A 24,362-nucleotide genomic window follows, 5' to 3' on the forward strand; every position below is an offset into this window, starting at 1 on the left:
AACATATATGTTGCAGACAAAGGGTAGTCTGAAATGTAATTAGATGTCAAAATCTAGAGATTATTACCATTTTTTTCAGTGAAATAAAAACTTGTTCTAAAAAGTAGACAGACTTGAGGAAACCAGCCACGATCTCTGTTTAATATCCTAATTACTAATTCATGTTGTTCAATTGCCTTGGATAAAAACTTCTGCCATTCTTGTTTGGTGAATGGATAAAATATATTTCTGTTTGAGCATATCAGACTAAATTCCTTTCTGATCTCAGCTAAGATTAGAGCCTAAAGCTAAGAAAAAAAAAAAGTCTAGGTTTTGTTCTTTTGTTAACTCCTTCTTTACCCTTTCCTTCATGCATAAGAACCCTCTTGGCCAGTTCTCGTTCCATCCCTACCCTTCTATCCATATTTATATTTTCTCCAGTAAAAATCAGTTGAGCAGATATTTTGTTGTTTTCTCTTAAACAAAAGAATTCCCTTCTTTTGAGATTCTTGTTTGTTTTTAATATGAACCTTTCAATGTATCAAATGTGTAGCATTTAGTCCTTGGAGACAGATATATAATCCAATTCATCAAATTAAATTCCTCAACAACTCCTCCTATTGAACTTAAAAAAAATTGAAGCATGCAGTTGCTTGATGTATCAATAAAAGACATCTTACACTTTAAAAAATGGTCAAGATGATTGAAAGATTTTAAAGAAAATAATAGGATGCTTCCAAAGATGCTCATTTAAAATAAGAATTCCTGTTGTTGCTGATGAAATACTCAGATAACTAAAATGTATTATTATGCAAAAGTAATTGAGCAGCATGAATAGATTTGAGTTACAGGAGAATATGAAAATAGAACTGTTACTGGGTACATGAGTTTTACATTAGCCTCTGGGAAATCAATGCTCTGTAATGTGTTATGGGTCATATATCTGTAGGGTTTTATACAGTTGTTCTTATTTTTCATGGAAACTTCTGCTTCCTGGCTTACTTGGAATTAACTCTACTGTGAATAATTTGTAATTTCTATGGTGACAATTTATGAAAAATAATAAACCATGACACATTTAGTGTGTGTGCGTGTGTGTGTGTGTGTGTGTGTGGTACACACACACACACACACAATTTCTTGCTTGATTTAATATCTACAGGCTGCTGGTATCCAGAGTGCAAGTCCTAATTTGTACCATATCAGTTAGCTCTCCTTATTCATTTAAAAATAGTACATATTTTCTTTAGAGAGTTTCTTTTTTTGGATATACCTTATTTTAAAATACCTAACCCTATAGTTTTACTTTTTCAAATCAAGTCATATTTTTCACATTCTAATATTTCTGACATTGGTATTGTACTTAAAATTGGTGTGAATGTTTAACATGTATTTTCTTCTGTGCAGTTGAAAGTGACTCTTAAAGTTAATGACATCTTAATATCAAGAAAATAATATAGTGAATAGAATTTAAACAGCTAACCATATCTGAATATAACCTCACAGATTTTCTCATTAACTTAAATGATTTTGAGAGTCTAAGAGTTAGTATTGGATGTATTCACATGTATATTTGTAAGACTACATACATATATTGATGTGCATATATACACAGTATATTGCCACATACATAAATACACACACATATATATAATCTTGTGGTCAATTACTTATGATTTTAAAATCATTTAAATCAGGTATGAAAAATACAAATTTTGGTGATATGTTGGTTTTGGACAACTTCAAATAACAAATAACAATTTTGTATTTGTTATTTATATCAGATATGTATATAGATATACTACATATAATATATAATAAAGGTATATCTATTTAATTTTTAAAAAGATTTTATTTATTTATGTTTATACAGAGAGAATGCACCGGGGTGGGGGGCAGAGGAGGAGGAAAGAATCCCAAGCCGACTCCACATGGGGCTCAATCTCAGGACCCTGAGATCATAATCTGAGCTGAAATCAGGAGTTGGATGCTTAACCGACTGAGCCACCCAGGCACCCCTATTTATTTTTAAAGATTGTATTTATTTATTTGAGAGAGAGAACAAGCAGGGAGAGGAGCAGAGGGAGAGAGAGAGGGAGAGGAAGAAGCAGACTCCTCGCTGAGCAGGCAGCCTGATGTGGGGCTCGATCCCAGGACCCTGGGATCATGACCTGAGCTGAAGTCAGATGTTTAACTGACAGAGCCACTGAGGCACCCCAAAATATATATATTTATTTAAGGAAATGTTTTATTTTTTTTTCAAAATGTACTTGCTAATGACTTTATTCTTGCTCATCTTGATGCCTCTTATTCTCTGTTTATGTACATAAGCTGATTTTCAAGACTAGCCTTGGGTTTTGCTAGTGTGTTTTAATGTGTGTTTGTGGGTGGTTTAACATTTGTTTAAGTCCTACCAAACATGAGCTTTGTGTACAGGATGGTAGTTTTACTTACAGTCAAAATAGAAAGATACGTCTTTGGTATCACTTGAGTAATATTAAGAAACAGTGGAAAATATCTTCCCTACTGTCTTGATTCCCATCTTGAAAATTTTATTACTAATTCCTATTTTGGTTTCTAAGTATTGAGGCAATTGATAAAATGGAAGTGTTATATGATGAGAAATAGGGTGAGCAATTATCTTTATCACTGTAGCTTGGTTCCCTGGGAGAGTGTCAAAGTCTGCCTGGTTGTTACCTCAGGTTCTACCTTAATTTATTTAGGATTTCAGGTTTCTCTGTCTAGCTACCTGAGCATCTGTGGTCATTTGTTCCATCTCTTGGTCAACAACTGCCTGGACATGTTTCTAGCATCTTCCTCATTATCATCACTATCTTTCATTGAGCATTTACTCTGTGCTAGGGATCATGCTGCATGCTGGACTTGGGTCACCTTATTTAAGCCTTCCCAAGGGCTGCTGTGAGGTAAATATAATGATCCCCATTTTACCATTGAGAAAACTAAGACTTAGTTTATGCCGTTAGTCTAAAATCACTTAACCTGGTGAGTTGCAGTAGTTGCCTAACTTCTTAATCGCCATGCCTTACTGCTGATTTATCCCTTTATCTAACTTGCACTGTCCCTGGAGCCTAGAGAAGTGAAGACAATGTGTCTAATACTGGTTAGACACCAATTCTCAACAATCAAATCTTATTTCCAGTAGGGTGAACACTGATTTCCTGTGCTACACCATAGCTTTTTGATACTGCTATGCACATATGGTCCTCGGGAAATAAACAGTTTATCAGGGATTTATGTTGTGGGTAGATGGTAACAACTCAAAAATCAGAGCTCTCTGCTTCTTAATAAGCTCATATTGGTTAATAAAAAGTGAAAGGAGAAATGTCTAATCTGGAAAACATTCTGAATTAGGACAGGAACTTTACAGATACTCCCAGATACAAATATATGTAAGACTGTTTAGGGAGACTTTTAGGAATTTTAAAGTGAAATATCTGTGTTGTCTTGGAAGTGGGTAGAAATTTTTTCAATTATGTGATGTTAAGTTTTTCTTTTTAACAAAAATGTAAAAAGTTAGAATCTGTAATCAATCTGTAGTTTGATTATTTTGGTTTACATTAAATGATACTTGTTTTATTTCTTTCTGTATGTAGAATGGTTATAGGTAGGTGCTGGGGGAGAGCAGGAGTGGGGAAGTGAGAAACAAACATGAATAAGACACAAATTCTCTTTGGCAAAATCTGGGGGAAATAATGCAAGAGAGTGAAGGAAGATGATGGAGGGGGTGAGTTGGGAGACAAATGATTGTGTGTACTTAAAGGATTTTTTCTTGTATATATATATATATATGTATGTGTGTATATGTATACTTATGTGTATAAGCATACTGTGCTCTGATTTGCTGATTCTAATAATTATATCATTCATCCTTTATGGGTACCTAACAAACCAGCCATCTTTCTTGTTTGGAAATAATGTTATTTTCCAGATTTATTGGCAAGAGTCAATTTTGGTGAGAAGTGATTTAATATTTACTTTTATAGACTCCTCCACAGAGATAATATATTTTACTTTGAAACTGATTTATCTGCTTGAAGAACAATCTATCTCTTGGAACTCTTTAGCATTCTAATGGGTAATTCCTGTGAGTACAACAGACTGCTGGATCATTAAATTTTAATTATCTTGATCCTACTAGTAATTTATTTAATTTTTTTTCGGGAAATACTTAATTACGAGCCTGAATTTATGTTATGCTACCTTTCAACTTAAAAAAACTAATTTTTTATACTTTTAAATTATTACATGTAATCCAGACTTTGATACCCAATTTTGGTATTTTTGAAGAGCAAAGTTGCCAACTAAAGTAACAATTGCTGGGGCGTCTGGGTGGCTCAGTCAGTTAAGCATCCCACTCTTGATTTTGGATCAGGTCATGATGTCAGGATTGAGAGATTGAGCCCTGCGTTGGGCTTCACACTGGGCATGGAGCCTGCTTGAGATTCTCTCTCTCCCTCTCCCTCTGCCCTTCCCTGCTCATACATATACTCTCTCTCTCCAAAAAATTAAAATGAAAAAATAAAAACTAAAGTAACAATTGCTATCCTGAGGTCAAAAGTATAAGATAATAAGGCAGGAACTCAATATGATTTTGAAAATTTTCAGGTATCTGGAACTTGAGAATAATGTGAAATAAAACATTATATGCGGGAGGATGATAATTCTTCTAGTGCCTTTTGGGTCAAAAATACATTATAGTGAACTCCTACACAGTGAAATCATAAGATGAAAAAAAATTGAATTTCATTTGAGAGGTCATAATACTGTTTGCACCAAAGTGCATTTAGAGTAAAAAGAAAACAAATTCTGAATTTTATGTGTGTTGTACCAATTTGTAATCTCAGTAATGTCCCCACTCCATCTAAGTAATGGCGAGAATCTTATAAAATACAGATCCCTTTATCTTTGTAATTTTAAAAAATATATCTTAGGGGCACCTGGCTGGCTCAGTCGTTAAGCGTCTGTCTTCAGCTTGGGTCATGATCCCAGGGTCCTGGGATTGAGCCCCGCATCGGGCTCCCTGTTAGGCAGGAAGCCTGCTTCTCCCTCTTCCACTCCCCCTGCTCATGTTCCCTATCTCGCTGTCACTCTCTCTGTGTCAAATAAATAAAATCTTCAAAATATATATATATATCTTAAATATTTAAATGATGTTGCCACTTGTGAATGTATTTTGCCTTTACAAAACAATTTGTTTCTATTCCAGTTTTGCAACAAGAAAGAAATGGGGGTTGACTGCATATGCATTGGTTTTCAGAAATTCACATGCTAATGTCTACAAAACCAAATAGAAGAATTCACACATTAATTTATTTGCTTCAACAAAGATTTGCTGAATGCCTTCCCTGGGCCTGGTGTTGTGTGTTAGATGCTGGAGATACACCAAGTGCTTGTCCTCAAGGCTTTGGGATGGAACATAAACCATTCTAACATGCTTAGCAAGTGGAATAGAGAGGACTCCATAGAGGAAGAAAGTTTTTCTTTTCCCCAATTAGCATTTCTGTCTTATTCATTTATTCATTCTTGTTCTTGCTCTCTCTGTTCCTTGAATTATCAAGGAACTTCCTCAGTACTTTTATGGTATGTATATTTTGAAGTTGCGTCTTCTGTGGTCTTAATTTTGCATATATTTTATCTTATATTAGACCATAACCTTCTTGAGCACAAAAATCTATGACTAACCACATTTCTCTATGCCTTATATTGTTTCACATGATCCCTTTAACATAGTAAGCACTAATGAATGAATACATGAGTGAACAAAGTAGTAAAGGGTATTTAGTATAGTCGGGAAGAAATTAAGAACTTTCATCCCAGGATAACTGGGCTTTATGGGAACTATATGGCTAAGAAAATATGCTATAGTCTAATGATGTGAAGAGCAGGCCATTATGATTCTAGGATAGAAGTAGAGGGCTACAATGAATTTTCAAAAATCCACACTAATGATGAGGCACATAGTGCTGCATTATAAGGTAATAATAAGATCCTTCTTTATTTTTTATTTTAATTATTTAAATGTTTTTAAATTAATTTTACCTTAAAACATTAACATATTGTATTTTATTACATAAAATATTAGTTATAAATTTGAAATACATAAAATTTTTAAATAATATTATTAGTAAGATAATTATTCTTAATTTGGTGATTTTCCTCCTATAAATTTCAGAATGTTATATCTGTGCTTTGTCCTTTAATACTTCTCACAACTGCATTTTTCAAACTCTTTGGTGCTGCCTAGAAACACAGCCCATGATCTCCAAGAGTTTGGTTCACCTGCTAAATTAGCTCTCCCAGTAATGGACTCTGCTCAGGATCCTTCTGTGTTAACCTCTGTTTTATTTTTGTAGTGCCAGTGAAAAGTGATGTTTCTTTTTTACTGAGGCAAAGCAAAATGCTCCAAACTCTTTTCATTTACATGCAAATCTTTCTGCACAGCCCAGTGCCTGCTAAATTGGCACTGTTGCCAGGTAAAGTGATGGGACCCAAATTGAGACTATGACTCAAAGGCCCTACTGATCTCGATGCTGTGTTTCCAAATCTGTTTCTTCATACTGTTGTGCAATGAGGTGCAGTTGCTAATCAGTTTAAAAACAATCTCCTTGTTTTTCTCCCCACTTCCCCCCACCCCTGCCAGAAATTGTAGTTACAACAGTCCACTTAAGGATCTTATAATGATGATACAGTGGCTGGTATTTTTTAATATAGTTTGTATAAATCTGTGAGTGAATGAAAATCCACCCATTGCATTCAGCACTTCAAAACAGCAAATGACAGACAGTGTTTGGTAAGGCTGCAGAAGTGACTGGTGAAAGAACTCTGTATCTCTGAGTTGACAGGGCATTGTAGTCTCATGGAGGGGTACTATATGAGATTTCCCTCAACATTGGCATTTATATTTGGTTTACTGTCATGATTTCTGATATCCTATTTGCTTTCCAACTGGTTTTTTACTTCCCACTAGCTTACTGGAGTTTTGACATTCTTCATAAAATAGGCTCTCCATTTTTGACATGCCAGATCTTGAGAACTTACCCTCCATTGGCAGGACTTTGATCTCCACACTTTCTTAGGGGGTCTCATTCCTATCTAGGACCTAGAGGACAGCACCTCAGGATTCCCTGAATCCTAGTATCTGTCTTCCAAACAAGCTTTCAAATGATGTGACAGTTTACTGATCAGAAAAGTGTTTCTCTTCAACTTTATTTTGAAATTAATTCAGATTTTGGTTGAGATGATCTCCAAACTAAATGAGACAATATTCTGTATACATCTGCTCAGTTGCATAAAAATCTTGCCCTTGGGGATTTAGTTCAAATAATACTTCCTTTATGAAAACCCCTCCAATAATTTGATTCTGTAGGGATGAGCTCCTGCTATGAATTTCTTCAGAATTTAAATATGTGTAAGTAACAATATGTACCATTTCTTCCATCTATCCATCCGTTCATCCATACATCCATCCATCATTTAATATTCTTGGGATACTGATTGAATAAAATCAGTTCCTTGGCCTCACCAGCAAGCAGTAAAATACTGTTTTTCCTAGGTGGGTAGAAGTGTGTATAGGTTATGGTGGGAGTGAAGAGAAAGATCTGCTTTTTCTGTGAGCCTTTATATAGGTTATACCATGTTTGAACTGGCCAGCTTGGTCTTATTTATATATTGCTATTATTCCATATATATTAATATTATCTATCTAGACTATGAATTTTATAGAGAATGAAGATTTTTCAGAGGTTGTACCGGCTTGTATATTTAGTAAAATTTTGAAAGTTCTTGTTAGTGCAGTGAACAGAACTACTCACAAAGTTTACATTTATATACTTATGTTTGTAATGAAGATAAAAGGTCTTCAGATAAGGATGAACTAATACAGTTAATTTAAGTTATTATAAATAATTCAGTAATATAATAATTATCAATATAACAATGGTTAACTTATTTCAAATTTTTATATGACACAAAGATAGTAAACTTTATTTTATTTTATTTTTAATTTTATTTATTTATTTGAGACATGCATGAGCAGTCGGGAGGGGTCAAGGGAGAGAATCTTCAGGCAGACTCCTCGCTGAGCTCAGAGCCTGGCTTGGGGGCTCTGTCTCACAACCCTTGAGATCATGACCTGAGCTGAAACCAAGAGTTGGAGGCTTAATCAACTGAGACACCCTGGTGCCCCAAGTTAATAAACCTTAAAAAGTCGGTCCTGATAATACAGCTTTTATTATAATACAGTAAAACACCTCTTATTGACATTTAAATGAAGATTAACTTCTAACTTGCATTAGCACATATGGATTATATGAGGGAGGGGTGACTATCATTGGAGTGATTGGAAGTAATGTTAGAGGTGAGGAGTATCTAGCTCTTATTAGAGTTTACCAATATTGTCTCACTTAATTTTAGTTTCTCTCTCTTTTTTTCACAGTTTCACCTAGCATTTACAAACTGTCATTTTCTAGGTTCATTTTCTGTTACCTTTCTTCATAATTTGTAGTATGTCTGTCTTTAGCTTCTTAGTGATAATGAACAGACTAAATGTATCTTTGATGAGGGTTATGTGATCAGCCACATATATATGCAGATAATCTTTTATCAACTATCACTTTGATCAAACTAATTAAAAATAAAGTACATAAAGGAAAAATGTGAAGTGTTTATATCTTAATGGTCCACCTTGTTTCATTAATAATATAATGATTTGGTTTCAACTCAAGGTTCAAAGTAGATATCGAAATGTTTTAGGCCATATTTGGACAGTAAAGCTCAAGCCTGAGGTTGCATAACAATCTTCATTATCATCAGGATACCTTAGAGAATATGTTTTAGTTCCTTTTAACAGGCTGGACATTCAGTGATAGACAAGACACAACTAGAAAATAATACAAGGGAATCTTATGTAAGAGTTTTTATTGTTTCCTTATTGTTAGGTCCCTATACTTTATACTGCTAATCAATGACCAGAATGATATAAGGTGAGTGATGGAAGAATGGATGAATCTTAATTTACAGACACGTATTCCAGATAGATTCTCTATGGGATACAGGCTTCTTTGTGAAAAAGTTTAATCTTATATCATTATGGATAGTATTAAGAATTCATAATTTTGCATTCTGTTATTTAACTATCTGTTATCAAAATATCAAAATTTGAAAGGAAAAACTGATATGAATCTTGCAAAAATATATGATTAAGGTAATCTAATGTAAGGATTAGGAAATCTAAACTAAGGTGTCAAAATGTTTTTTATAATTTTTTCATGGCTACTACAGAAGAAGTTCTCCATTGAATAAAACTTTGAATAGAATTATAAATAGATTATTTTGTTTGTTTTTGTTTTTGTTTTTTTTAAACAAAACTCATGACCCTCAGATCAAGACTTGAGCTGAGATTGAGTCAGACGCTTAACCAACTGAGCTACCCAGGCGCTGCAGGATTATAAATATATTTTTAAATTAATATACTCTTAATATCTGAAATTGTCCCCTCAGATTTAGTTTTAAAATCTATTAATGATATTCTGACATTACGTGAGCTAATATAAGCATATAATATATAAGCATAGTATAATATATTATGTGTAATTTATAATATATAATAAGTACACATTTATATATAAGCATATTTTATGTATATAAGCATAGTATATGTTTGTGTATATACACACACACACACAACTTGATAATGGTTAGTGACTTTTTCCCAATAGGAGCATCTTGGGTATTTTCTTCCTATTACCCTTTCTCACTAGTAAGTATTTGTGGAATTCTCACTTCAGGCATAGAATTGTGTCAAACATTTGAAGATAATTCAAGGCACAATAGTTATGTGGATAGATGTTCTGCTGTTACTGAGCTTCTATCCTCATTTAGAATATATGAATATGAAGTTAAAAAATTGACAAACTTGGGGCACCTGGGTGGCTCAGTCAGTTAAGCGTCTGCCTTCGGCTCAGGTCATGATCCCAGAGTCCTGGGATCCAGCCCCACTTCAGGTTCCCTGCTCAGTGGGGAGCCTGCTTCTCCCTCTCCCTTTGCCTCCCCCACTCATGCTCTCTCTCTCTCCCCCTCCCCCTCTCTCTCTTGCTCTCTATCTCAAATAAATAAAATCCTTAAAAAAATTGGTAAACTTGAGACTAGTTATGAATACAGATACAAAGAAGGCTTTCAATGTATGATATTTTGTGTTTATTTGTAAGGAAACACTGAAGCCTTTGATTTTACCCTCTTTAAGAAATTTTGTCAAAACAAGGCAACTCTTTTTTGAACTGGTATTGACTTTAAAAAATGATTATATTATCAACTGAATTTACCATGTCTCTCTCTCATCCTAATAGAGAACTGATTAGATTTTTCTTACCTTTTATTTTTATTTTTTTCCCATATGATTTTTTTTTTTTTTAGTTTCAGCTTACATTTTAATAAAATATTTGTGGGTTTTGTATGTAAATCAGATTCTTAAAAGTATGTAATGGGAACCATCACAAATGCCTATGGGAAGAACTAATGTATTTTGAATGGCTTATTTTTTTATTTTCAATGATTTTATAATTTTTTATTATAGGACATGAAATTGGGACACATGTAAGTGGCAGGGCAGGAGCAAAGCTACACAGTTTCTTAAATAAATGTACTAGGATCTTATTGCTGAGCTGTAACCACTAGTAACTGAAGAATGCAGGTTTTCTTAGCTTCTTCTGAAGGGGAATTTAAAAATATAAATTAAGAATGGAAAATTCTAGAAAATCAAAACATATCACATATAATTCAAATGTAGTTAAAACTCCAAGAACATTTTTGAAATATTGTGTTGTTGTAGACAATGAAATACAGTGGGATAGGGTCATTCTGTTTTAGGGATGGTGATGGCAGGAAAAATGAAACTATACTTTTTAGCACTGAGACAACATTTCCTAGATGGTGGCCCCATGAGAGAACATTGGGAAATGTACTGGATCTGTTTGTGACCATTATATTATTTGTTCCTCACAGTGTGTTCAATCTAAAGGCCGCTATGGGCTTCTATTTGTGTCATGGTGCTGGGGCTACATCTTAGGACCTTTCTTTTTACTTGACGACATTAACAACATGGTTTTGAAGAAAGGAGGACTCTTTCTCTAATAAATTTGATAGCTCCTGTGGGTTTTTAAAGGGATTCAAAGTTGTGCAGAAGTCTTTATACCAGGATGCTTAGTGGTCCCTTGATCACAGTTGCCCCTCCTGATCCTAAGGTACATAGCTGGCTTTATTGTCAGAACACACAGGTGGCTTCTGTCAGAAGGCATGACTCCCACAGAAATGCCTGCCTGGTTCAATATTCACGTTACACTCTGCTCATGAGAATTTAATGAATATAGGAAGTTGATGGTTTCTGGTCACCAAAATCTGGTCAGTCTCTTAACTCATAATATTATGGTCCATCCCTAGGACTACCCAGGTTAGAGGTGCTTCTCTCAGTTCCAGGGCTTGAGACCTGATCTTTAAGATCTCTTTTAGCACTCAATGTCTGGAATTTCCTTCTCTGTGCTGATGTAGACTAGATACTTCATCTTAAAAAAAAAACAAAAAACACCACGTATTTGTGGGGGAGCAAAGGCCCTGTCTGGAAATAATATATCCCCACCTCATTCCTTCAGGAACTTCTTCTCCTGTGGATCAGCTGAGCAATTCATAGATTCGGTGGGTCCCTAAGAGGCCTGTGGAGTAACTGAGATTTTAGGAGGAAAAAAAATGATTCTCAACTTCATGGTGTAGTAAATGCATTTCTAAAGACTGGAGGCTTGAGTGTAGCCCTTTTCCAAATCTGCTTGGGGGTTTGGGGTTTTCAACTTATGCCACGAGTGATATTGATTAAGCATTTTCTGCCTTGCCCATTAGCTCTCCCTTCTGCTCAGTGCTGTAGTGAAATCACAATTTGTGCCATGGAAATCACCGAGGCAGTAAATCTAGCACTTATGACTTCAGTGCATTATTGAGAAGAGAGCACAGATGGACTATAAGGGAGCAAGCAGCTGTTCAAACCAACTAATATCTTTGATAATTAATAAATGTAACAGGAGAAGTGAACAGCAAAAGAAGGAGTAACTGATCTAATTTTTAACTACAATGCAGCATAAATTGATTTGTGATTTTTAAAAATTCTCTCCATAGCTTTGAATGAGAACCTTTTGGTTCCTGAGACTGCTGACTGCAATCTCAGTGACATTGGTAATGGGAAGAGAACTAACATTCTCCGTGTCATCCATAGTTATTTTGGGTTCAGCTTAAATTTCTTGCCATGTGGTATAAGTATTCCTGTTTATTGAACACCAGCTAGGTTTCAGGAACTGTTCTAGGTGCTGGTGATTTAAAGTTAACTGAAGCATGGTTCCTGTTTTCAAGGAGCTCCCAGTGTCTAGGAGGGATCCATGCCTATAAATATGAATAGTGAGTAAGCTCAGCTTTTAATGAAGTTATGCAGTGGCCTCAGAGGAGGGCATCACCTGCTCTGCTAGGCTGGGGTCAGGAAACTCTTCAGAAAGAGGACTCCTAAGCTCAGCCTTGAAGGAAGAAGAAACTCACTAGGAAAAAAGCAGGAAGACCATCCCTGGCAGAGGCACAGAGGTGCAAGACAGATGGCTGGTCAGGGGACTGAACTACTCAAACTGGCAGGAGCAAGTGATGCTTATGGAGGAGAAGCAAGAGGTATATGTACATTCATGAGAATCCAGCAAAATGGTAGGTGAGAGGTGATGAGGGCCTGAGGTCAGGTACCGGTACTAGCAATGGAGATGGGAAGAAAAGGGTCAGTCACATCACTTACTAGTTGGGCGACCATGGGCCAGTCCATTAACCTCTCTGAGCCACAATATTGGTGTTGGTTAAATGGATCTAATAATCCCCTCCTTACAGTTGTGTTGTTAGCGCTGGATAGTATCTGTGTGATTCCTGGAATAGTAAGTTCTCAGTAACTGAGAGGGATGATTATAATATTATTCCTGATTGATTGAAACACTCCATCATGTCCTGTGTTCTTTTTCTATATAGTTCACCTCTTGTCACTTTCATATCCTTGTTTAATATATAGCTGAAATGAGCTCAGAGAATTAAGCATTTTTTAAATGCTTCTGCCAACAGTCATTTTTCCAATAATTATTACTGTTGCCACATTAATCTATATTTGAGATGCAATCAAATTGAAGTGCTCAAAAATTTATAAGCTCCGTCTATCAGAACTGAAGGAAGGAGAGAGAAACATTTGGACATTATTAGAATGGTTGGCTTATTAGTGAAAAGTATCATAGTTCAAATATCAAAGATCCAACTAAATTGAAAGGATTGAGAATTGTCATTCTAGAATGGGATACTGATTTATTGTTTAGCTTTCGGCATGTTACTTCCCCTTTTCTCTGCACATTTATAAAAGGAGGAAGATGATGCCTGCTGATTAAATACCATTGAGCGGATGACAAATAATAAAATAATAACTTTCCTCTCTGAGGAGAAAAAAATTTGTGTCAGCAAATCTGTTGTTTTTGCGGACTTAACAATAAAACACTCTAAATGGGAATTCTATCCCTAGTCCAGGTGTTTTCATTAACATCAGTTTCTCCAAATGTATTCCTGACTTCCACAATTTTGTTCCATACCTCAGTAGTTTTGTTTTAAATTATGAACAGCAAAAATCCCTGTGAAAAGTAGAAATTAACCTGCTGATGTTTCTCTCTCCACCCCCATATAGATGCTATGAGATCAGTGGAAAAATACAATTTCAAAACCTAATCCAGCAGAAAATGTCTCTAACCTGCAAAACAATCTACTCATTTATGTAACAGGGATGATTTTTTTTTTCTTGAAAGAAAGGTCTCTTTATAAAGAGATGCAAGCATTTGGGGTTATCACTCATCCTGGTTTCCTCTCGCTACCTCTTCCCTGCCTCTCTGGATCCTACCAGGAGATAGGTTAAATTTTATCTATTATATGAAGCCTTTAGAAAAAAACAAAACCAAAAAAAAAAAAAAGCTTCTATAGCCACTCTTCTCTGAACTGTAGCAATTTTTTATTTTATTTGTTCCCCAGTACTTTATATAAGCTGCTATGTTAGTGACTATCTTATGATGAATTATGCCTTATCTTTCCAATTATATCACAAATGCTTGAGAGCAACTACTTTGCTTTTTCTATTGTCTTTCCTGGTCCAGAGGAGATATTTGTAGATTTATTGGCTTCCTTGGGGCTTTCCAAACTCAGATACACAAATTTTACCTGAAAGTTCACATCTCCCAGATCTGAGATTTAGGTCCTGCTCTATTGCTGTGTTCCGTCTGTACCTGTGGCAGAAAGTTGGCAACGAGCTGGGCCATGGACACTCGTGTCTGTGTTTATGGTGGTTTCTTCAGTCCCTAGGACTCTTCCCCTGGGTTTATAAAGCAGACTGTCTTATGCACAGTCTGTGCTCCTAACTCAATCTCAGAAATATCCCCACACAAAAAATATGGCCAGCAGAGCATGAGGGAAACCAAATTGGGAATGCAAATCTTATCTCTAAAACTTATAAATATGGATTATGTCTTTCCCTCCCAAATATTATGAATTATTGGTGACTTTAAATTCATGGTGTAGGTTCTAGTTGAAGTGGATTAAGAGTGTCTTAGAAATTGTATTCCAATTTAAGAAAACTCTTAATAGGAGCCAAATTATACCAATATTCTAAGTCACATAATCAAATGAAGTGCTCTACTGTAGTGCATTGGCATTTTCTGTCTCTCTCTGCTTTTGCATTCTCGTAATTATATTTGGCCTCCTAGACTCACCCTGAATTTTGAGGATTCTGATGATAAGATGACATCAGAAAAAATTTATTAACCACAGTAGTTGCCTTGATTCTGTTTTCCTAAATTATTTAGGGGGGAGTAACATTTTATTGCTATCTCTCTCAATCACTTCCCTATTGATTTCCTCCTGCACCTTCTTAAGAGACACAGATGCGTGCACACACACACACACACACACACACACTTTATAGCAGTCATATTTTAAAGCAGTCATACTTTAGGTCTTTCTACAATGTGTAATGACTAGTTGGTAGGCACTCTAGCTGTGGAGTCTTAGAAGTAGATAGGAGTCTCTCCAGGACTTGGAGCTGTACTGGGGGAAAGTCACTCTTCATGCCCATTTTAGGGTGTTTACTGAACTCAGCAAAATAGTCTGAAAACAGTGTTCTCGAAATGGAGGGCTTTCTTATGTGTGGTGGTTGCCCATGAGGGAAGGCCTGTTAACTGAGGTTTGGATAACTTGGATTGATTTGGTCAAGGTGTGACCTTAGCCTATGACCTAGTATATATGTCCTACTAATTCACAATTATCTAAGCTAAAGATAAACTTGAAGTGGAACTTTCTAAGCTCTTGGTGTGTTTCATATTATATATCATTCCTGCTCTCATTCTCCTTCCTCTCTCCATTCCTCCCTTTCTCTCACCTTTATTAATTGTTTCATCCATTCAGTAAGTGATCATTGAAGATGTATTATGTCAGTTACTATCCCAGGTGCTAGTGGGATGAGTAAATAAATAAAAATAGATATTATAGTAAGAGGCTATACATTAAATAGTCACACAAAAATATAAATTTTGATGTTGGGTATGGAAGAAACATACACAGAACTAGTCTTGCAGGGAGGTATATCGTGGAAGGTTTCCTTACAAAAGTTTCATGAGAGTTGAGGAGAGTGAACAGATGAGTGGAGGTGGGAGGAAGCATGCGTCAAGCCAGGGTAACACAGCACAAGACAGAGGCAAGCATGGAAAGGAGGGTCCAGAATAGTAGAACTAGAGACTGCAGGGATGGGACTGGGGGTGGGGGCAGAGGTAGTTTGAGATGGGACCAAGAGGCTGTTAGGGCCACATCACTGGTTTCTTTTAGGCCATGTTAGGTTTATTTGTTTATTTTTAAGGTTTAGATGTTATAAAGCAATTGGAAGCCAATGGAGGATTTTAAGCAAGAAAGTGACATGATTTGTATTTTCAAAAAGACCATTCTGGAGAAGAAAGAGAACTAAAGGCAAGAGTGGATGTGTACAAAACTGTTAGGAGGCTACTGGAGGATCCATTAGAGAAGTAAGAAGGCAGTATAGATGGGGGTGGTATCCGTGCAGTGGAGGGACTTCGATAAATGTCAGGAGTATTTAGTGGAGGGACAGGATCTGGTGAAGGGATTAGGAATGGGGGTGAGTGAGAAGGTCTCAAGGATGTGTAGGTTTCTGGATGCACAAGTGTCCTGATGTGGGGGGTATTCACTGAAACAGGATACACTGCAAGGGAATGGGTTCACGGTTGCTTTGGCTGTGAGTTTGGTGTCAGACATGATAAAGATGTAGCAATTTTGACATAGCCTAATGGAGTTGTTGGAGAGGGACTTTGCTCAATTCTGGGGCTCAGAAGAGAAGTCTGGGCCAGAGTAATCAGCATGACAATCAGAGAATATATCAACTGATTTTGTATGTTTGTTTCAGTATGGTATTTTTCTAAAGGTAAATTGAACATTTCTTTTTAAATATTTTCCTTGTTTATGTTGTAGTATTGTTATTTACTCCCTTACAAAAATTGACAATCTGGTATTATTATTGTTAATTATTGTTTTTGAACTGTGGTCACCATGCTGTATATTGCACCATGTCCAATATTATTTTAATGCTTTATTTTTTTAATGTAATGTGATTACAAAACATGATACTTGAATTGAATTTCTTGAGAAATACCCTTAGATTTTGAAAATCAGATTTCTTTATATCCTCAAATGAATCTGACTTACTTTAGAAGGATAAGGGCTTTGAATTCTAATGGAGTCCTGGAAATCAATGTTTTGGAGATAGGATTATATCTTGGTCTCTTTACATGTTGCTCTGTGATTGTGGATTGTGATGCAGGGGTGCTTTCTCATCTCCCTTGCACGAGCCAGCAAAGTGACTTAAGCAAGTCACCAACTTTACTAGGACTTCATTACTTGTATCTTGAAGAGAGGATTGCATTAACATGGTCTCCAAGGTTCGTTTTGGGCTTAAGAATCTATGAAAAGTTAGCACTGATTTTTTTTTTAAAGATTTTTATTTATTTATTCATGAGAGCCAGAGAGAGAGAGAGAGAGAGGCAGAGGGAGAAGCAGGCTCCCGAGGAGCAGGGAGCCCGATGCGGGACTCGATCCCAGGACTCTGGGATCATGACCTGAGCCGAAGGCAGACGCTTAACCATCTGAGCCACCCAGGCACCCGAGTTAGCACTGATTTTAAAGAAAATAGTTAGGAATAAGGATGAGGAGAGGTATTTACTTGAAATACTGGAAAAGTTTTAGATTTCTGGAGGAATTGAATCTTCTGAAATTATTCAGGATATAGTAAAGGGGAGTTTATACTTAAAAAAGAAATCTTTCTACACATGCTGAAAGACAGTTAAATCGCTGCTAAAAATGTGAAATGGAGGTGAGCAACATTTCCAAAAGCAGTAAGTAGTGCTACATTTTACTGGTAAATTCTATCATTCTTTTTTTAAAAAATGAAATAGAGGTTTATATAAAAATGGAAAAAAAGGAAATTGCATGTGCAGATGTAAAATACCATCTGTGCTTCTGGATCCATTCCATGCTTCACACCTCGGTGAAAGAAATTATTGACTGAAAGCTCAGATTTTGCTGGCTAGTTGTAAAAGCTTCCTGTGTTGCTTATCATGCATTTTAAAAATAGGTGGCTTTGAATGTGTCAGTTGATTTTAGCCCCATTTGCCCAGGCCTCCTAACTCAGGAAGCATGCTTTTAGTATATCTACAGTTCAATTAATATTCAACTCAATTAATAGTAATGAGCACTTACAAGGTGCTAGGCAATGTGTCAGGCACTTTGCATTAGATGAAACTTCCAAATGTTTGTAATAGCTTTTCTTTTGCCTCCTAGTGGCAGCTTGGGTCCATCTAATTTGCTGGGCTGGAGAGATTCATCTGTATCTTACTTTGACAAAATATTAAACATTGGCAGAACAGCAAGTATACAGTCTCATGAAGTTAGAGAAGCTTGTCTTAAGTATCTCCAACTTCACCTCTCTTGTCTCTTTCCTATTTTAATAATGGCAGGTCAGGTGTCACATTTGTGTCCAGGCCCATGTCAACTCTGCTCTCATTTACTTCTTGCCATGAATTTAAGTAAAATTGGCACCTCTCTCAGGGTTATTTTTTCCCTAATCTTATTGCTAATTGGGGGATGGAATACTTGTTCCTCTTAATATAGTTTTAAATGTAGACCACTACTGCTTATACTTATAGGTAAAGGGGGATTTGGGATTTGATTTTTTTTTTTCAAATTTAGATTTCTGGCCATGATGTTTTACATTAAACTTACTCAGTTAAGAACATATTAAATGGCATTTATTTTCAGAGAAATTCTTAGAAGCAACACAAAAGAGCCAAATTTGTGTCCTTCTTCTCTAAACTACAGTCACTGCAAACGTATCTTTGAATTTTTCAGGCACCAACAGCTCTGGAAAAACAAACATATTATTAAAAGCTCAAAGTAGATGCCTCAGGTGCCAAATGCATCCCTAAATACTTAGAGAGGGGAATAGTTACACAGGTATTTGCTTAATATGTTAAGAGGGAGATGGCTGCATATTTTTAGAATTAAATCTGCCTTGTTAAAATGCTGACCATTTTAGTGGTAGTTTGATTTTTAAGTGTTTGAGATCTATATACAGTAATAAACATATAGAGAATATATTATATATATATACAAAATGAAATCCTTTCACTCTTCTCTAAAGCCTTAGTAATATTAAGAAATATATTTTGTGTTCCATATACATGTCTTTAGCTGGTGTAAGAGAGAATTTACTATGATCATTTCTCTTTGAATAATAGAATTGTCTGTTTTTAGAAGATATTCACTCTAGTTAAATTTTTATGATAGGTTTAAAAGTATTTACTTGACACTGTTTTGGTAATCTGGTAGATCTGGGTACAACTGTGTAAAAAATATCTGTATCTGAACCAAGAAAATCTATCTAATTAATTACATTTTAGACACTGGGCAAAAGACACTTAAATTTTCTGAGTTAAGCAAACTGTAAAATGTGATTGATTTACAAGAATCTGTGCAAAAAAGGCTTTGAAAAGAACAAAGTGTTCTTTTTGTTATGTTTAGTATTTTTAGGAGCGTTTATTCATTTTGAAACCTTTCATTTCTTTCTTCCTATCTCTATTTTGTATAATTTCTTTGATTACATGATTTTTTGCACTTTTGTTCATGTGATTTTAAAAATGGCTAATCAGATATCTTCTTTTGTAACTATATTTATCTTCATATGATTTTCTGTCTCTTTTCCGTCACTGAGCTTTATGACAGCAGCTAGTATATTTTTTCATATTTGCATATTAAGAGGGATATTGACAAACTAGAATGTTTCCTGAAGGGGACAACCAGGATGGCAAACAATTTAAATATAAAAAAATAAGTAGGATTTGTTGGTATTGAGACTGGAGGAAAAAAGATTTAAAGGAGATGATTCTTCAAATAGGTGAAGAAATGTAAGAGGGTAAAATATTTGTATGTTTTTCCAGATTTCAAAATTAAGACAATGAATGGAAAATGCAGAAGAGTCCATTTGGTTTCAGTATAGGGAGTTTTAAAAACCAATTAGAGCTATTAAAATATAATTGCTTTTTCATTTCCAAGTAGCTTATGGCAGGCCAGTTTTTCTTTTGCAATACCTAGAACAACCCAAATAAGTTACCTATACTTCCTAGAGCTGTGGAAACAATAAAGACTAAGTGAACTAAAATGTCAGAGAGGAAAACAATTCTAAGGCCTGCTGCTGATAGTCATTTATTTCTTTCCCTGAAGGCATTTACTAATTCTTAGTGCAGTCTGAGGATTGGACTTGGTCCAGGTAGAAGGTGTCTTCTGGGAGTAAGAAAAGCTAGTGATTGTTCAAGTTAGTGATTGTTCAAGGCTGGGATGACAAATGGGAAACCTAATCCACTGGAGGTTTGCTGTGTTCTGAGGTCACATAAGAAGCAGGGGGGATAGGCTAAAAGCTTCTAAAACCCAGAGTGAAAGCCTCACCAGGCTTTTGGTATTTAGCAAACAAACAAACAAATGGGGGAAATTGGAGCGGGGGTGGGGGGTGGGGGGGTGGGGGTGCGAACCATGAGAGACTATGGACTCTGAAAAACAAACTGAGGGTTCTAGAGGGGAAGGGGGTGGGGGGATGGGTTAGCCTGGTGATGGGTATTAAAGAGGGCACGTTCTGCGTGGAGCACTGGGTGTTATATGCAAACAATGAATCATGGAACACTACATCAAAAACTAATGATGTAATGTATGGTGATTAACATAACATAATTAAAAAATGCATAAAAAAAAGCACTTGGCAGGAGGGATGTGCCAAACTCAAACACAAGCCTGAACTCTTCTTGAAGATGTTTGTTTTTTAGCTATTTGGACCTGAAGATAAAGAAATAAGCTGAAACTTCTAAAAGAATTCCTCTTGTATTCTTTAAGGACTGAGAAGATAAAGATCTGCTAGGCTCTCAATCAAAATCCAGGGAGTGCCAATGTCCAGGAACACAAATAAACAAGGGGTAGACCAACACATATCTTCCTAAAACTGCATCCTACCCCCAACCCAGCTGAATCCTTGATTGGCTTGAGATTATCAGCCTCTCATCTCCCTAAAATAGAAAGGGGAAGCCTGCTCTGAAGAAAGATAACATCATTTGAGATTCTGAGATTCCTCTATACATACTTTCTGTCATATGATAAAAGAGTAACTAGACATACCTATAGGCAAAACTCTATGACTAATAATCAAAAGAAAAAAATACACATTTGAAGCAGGCAAGTAGATGACCCAGATATTGCAGATAATTAACATGTCTTTAAAATATTTGTGATTAATTAGTATGTTCAATTATCTGAGAATTGAGATTCATAAAAAATAAGCAGATATTCTTCAACTGACACAAACTCTACCTGAAATTAAGAATTTGATGGAGAAGTAGACTAGGTTGAACACAGTAGAACACAAGGTTAGTGAACTGAAAAACACAAAATAAAGCATAGAAAAAGAAAGAAAAGGAAAAATCAGACAGTGTGTCAAAGATATTTGGGATATGCTCAATAATTTTAACATATGTAGAATTAAAGTCCCCAAAGGAGAGGAGAGAGAACAAATGGAGGAGATACATTATCTGAAGTGTCAAGGCCAGGAATTTCCCCAAATTTAAGGGACAACCACACACAGCTTACTGGTCAAGGTGTGACCTTGCTGTATGACGTCATATATGTCCTATTAGCTCACAGTTATCTAAGCTAATAGGTAAGCCTGAAATGGACTTTCTAAGCTCTTGGGGGGATTTATATTATAAATTACTCCTGCTCTCCTTCTCCTTCCTCCCTCCATTCTCTTTTTTTCTTCTTTATTAATTCATTCATCCATTCAAATAAATGATCATGGAACATGTGAACATGTATTATGTGCCAGGTCCTGTCCTAGATGCTAGTGAAATGAGCAAATGAATAGAAATAGATATTGTTATAAGGGGGCATGACCTTGTACATAGAAAACCCTAAAGATTTCACCAAAAAATTGTTAGGAATAATAAACAAATTCAGTAGAGTTGCAGGTACAAAGTTAACAAATATATTGTATTTTAGTATACTACCATCAAACTAACAGGAAGAGAAATTAAGAAAAAAATTCCATTTACAATTGCATCAAACAGAATAAAATACTTAGGAATAAATTAATCCAAGAACGTGAAAGACCTGTATACTGAAAACTGTAAGACATTGATGAATAAAATTGAAGAAGAGACAAATGAAAAGATACTCCATGCTCATGGATTGGAAGAATTAATATTGCTAAAATGTTCATACCATCTAAAGCAATTTACAAATTCGGTGCAATCCCTATCAAAATTCAAATGACATTTTTCATAGAAGTAGAATAAACAGTTCTAAAGATTATATGGAATCACAAAACATCCTGAATAGCCAAAGCAATCTCGAGAAAGAACAAAGCTGGAGGCATCATGCTCCCTGATTTCAAACTATATTACAAAGCTGTAGACTCAAAACAGCATGATACTGGCATAAAAACTGACCCATAGATCAATGGAACAGAATAGAACCCAGAAATAAACCCACAACAAAAGAGACAAGAATATGCAATGGAAGGACTATCTCTTCAATAAATGGTGTTGGGAAAATTAGATAACCACATGCAAATGAATGAAATTAGACTACTGTCTTACACCATGCACAAAAATTAACTCAGAATGGATTCAAGATGTGAATGTAAGACCTGAAAATACAATAATTTCTTCTAGAAGGAAACATAGGTGGTAAGCTACTTGACATTAGTCTTGGTGATGATATTTTGGATCTGACTCCAAAGGCAAGGGCAACAAAAGAAAAAGTAAACAAGTGAGACTACATCAAACTAAAAGGTTCTGCATAGTGAAGGAAACCACCAACAGAATGAAAACACAGCCTATTGAATGGGAGGAGATATTTGCAAATCATTCAATAAGGGGCTAATATCCAAAATATATAAAGAACCACTGCTACTCAATAACAAAAAAATTCAATTAAAAAATGGACAGAAGATCTGAATAGACACTTTTCCAAAGAAGACATACAGATGGTCAACTGGCACATTAAAAGATGCTCCATATCACTAATTATTAGGGAAATGCAAATCAAAACCACAATTAGATATCACTGCACACCTGTTAGAATGGCTACTAGAAAAAGGCAAGAAATTACAAGTGTTGATGAGAATGTAGAGAAAAGGGAACCCTTGTTGGTAGAAATGTAAATTGGTGCAGCCCCAATGAAAACAGTATAGAAGTTCCTTAAAAAGTTAAAAATAGAACTACCATATGATCCAGTAATTCCACTTCTGGGTATTTATCAGCAGAATATCAAAACACTAATTCAAAAATATATATGCACCCTTATGTTCATTGCAGTATTATTTACAATGGCCAAGATATGGAAACAACCTGTGTCCATGGATGGATAAATGGATAAAGAAGATGTGTGTATGTGTGTGTGTACACACAAAATGGAGTATTAGTCATAAAAAAAAGAATGAAATCTTGCCATTTGTGACAACATGGATGGACCTTGAGGGAATAATCCTAAGAGAAGTATGTCAGACAAAGAGAGACAGATACCGTATGATTTCACTTTCATGTGGAATTTAAACAAAAAATGAACAAACAAAACAAAACTAATAGATACAGAGAACAGTAGTTGCCAGATGGAAAGGGGTTGGGGGATGGCCAAAATTGGGTGAAGGGGTCAAGAGGTACAAACTTCCAGTATAAGATAAATATGTAATAGGGATGTGATGAACAGTGTGGTGACTCTAGTCAATAATAATGTATTGCATATTTGAAAGTTGCTAAGAGAGTAGACCTTAAAAGTTTTCATCACAAGAAAAAATTTTTTGTGACTTTGTATGTTGGCAGAAGGTAACCAGACTTATTGTGGTGATCATTTCATAGGTGTATACAAATATCAAATCATAATGTTGTACATCTGAAACTAATATAATGTTATATGTCAATTACATTTTAGTTAAAAAAAAGAATGCATGTTGTAATTCCTCAGGTGTAAACACTAAAATAATAGTTAATAGAAGTATAACATGTTAATAGAAATAAAGGGAATGATAAAAAAAATATTCGACCAATACAAAGAAGAGAAGCTATGAGAAAAGAAAGGAACACAGTAGATAGGACAATAGTAGGAAATAGAGAAAAACACAAGAGAAAGTCTTAAAACCCTGAAATAGGCAAGGATTTTTAAAATAGGACACAAAAGCACTAACCATAAAATTAAAACTATATGGAGAGAATAGTTTTTATTAAAACTAAAAATAGTTGTTCATAACAGTACACCATTAAGGGAACAAGAAGACATTCACTGATGGGAGAAGATATTTTCAATACATGTATCTGATAAATGACTCATATCTAGATTATAAAGAACTCCTACATGTAAAAAGAGAAAGACAAACAGTCCAATAGAAAAATGGATAAAAGTCTTGAATAGACACTTTACATAAGATTACAGTTGACCCTTGCACCATCCCCCCTCCCACCCCCCAACCCCCCACCCTCCTGCACAGTCAAAAATCTGGGTATAACTTTTGATTCCTGCAAAACTTAACTGCTAACAGCCCACTGTTGACTGGAAGTCTTACCAATAACATGAACAGTCAATTAACACGTATTTGTATGTCATATCTATTTTGTATTGTATTCTTACAATAAAGTAAGCAAGAGAAAAGAAAATGTTATTAAGAAAATCATAAGGGGGCACCTGGG

General features: G+C 35.3%; 2 protein-coding genes across 4 annotated transcripts in view; one reads left to right on the plus strand and one right to left on the minus strand.

The window, feature by feature from the left end:
* CTNNA3 (catenin alpha 3) overlaps positions 1–24,362 on the plus strand; it is a 2,007,818-nt gene that overhangs the window by 734,115 nt on the left and 1,249,341 nt on the right. The gene's annotated exons all lie outside the window — the stretch shown is intronic.
* Positions 1–24,362, minus strand: part of LRRTM3 (leucine rich repeat transmembrane neuronal 3) — a 160,493-nt gene that overhangs the window by 4,341 nt on the left and 131,790 nt on the right. The gene's annotated exons all lie outside the window — the stretch shown is intronic.

Source organism: Callorhinus ursinus, unplaced genomic scaffold (genome assembly GCF_003265705.2).
Source record: "Callorhinus ursinus isolate GAN/ISIS: 27379988/994484 unplaced genomic scaffold, GSC_fseal_2.0 scaffold31, whole genome shotgun sequence".
Lineage (NCBI taxonomy): Eukaryota > Metazoa > Chordata > Mammalia > Carnivora > Otariidae > Callorhinus > Callorhinus ursinus.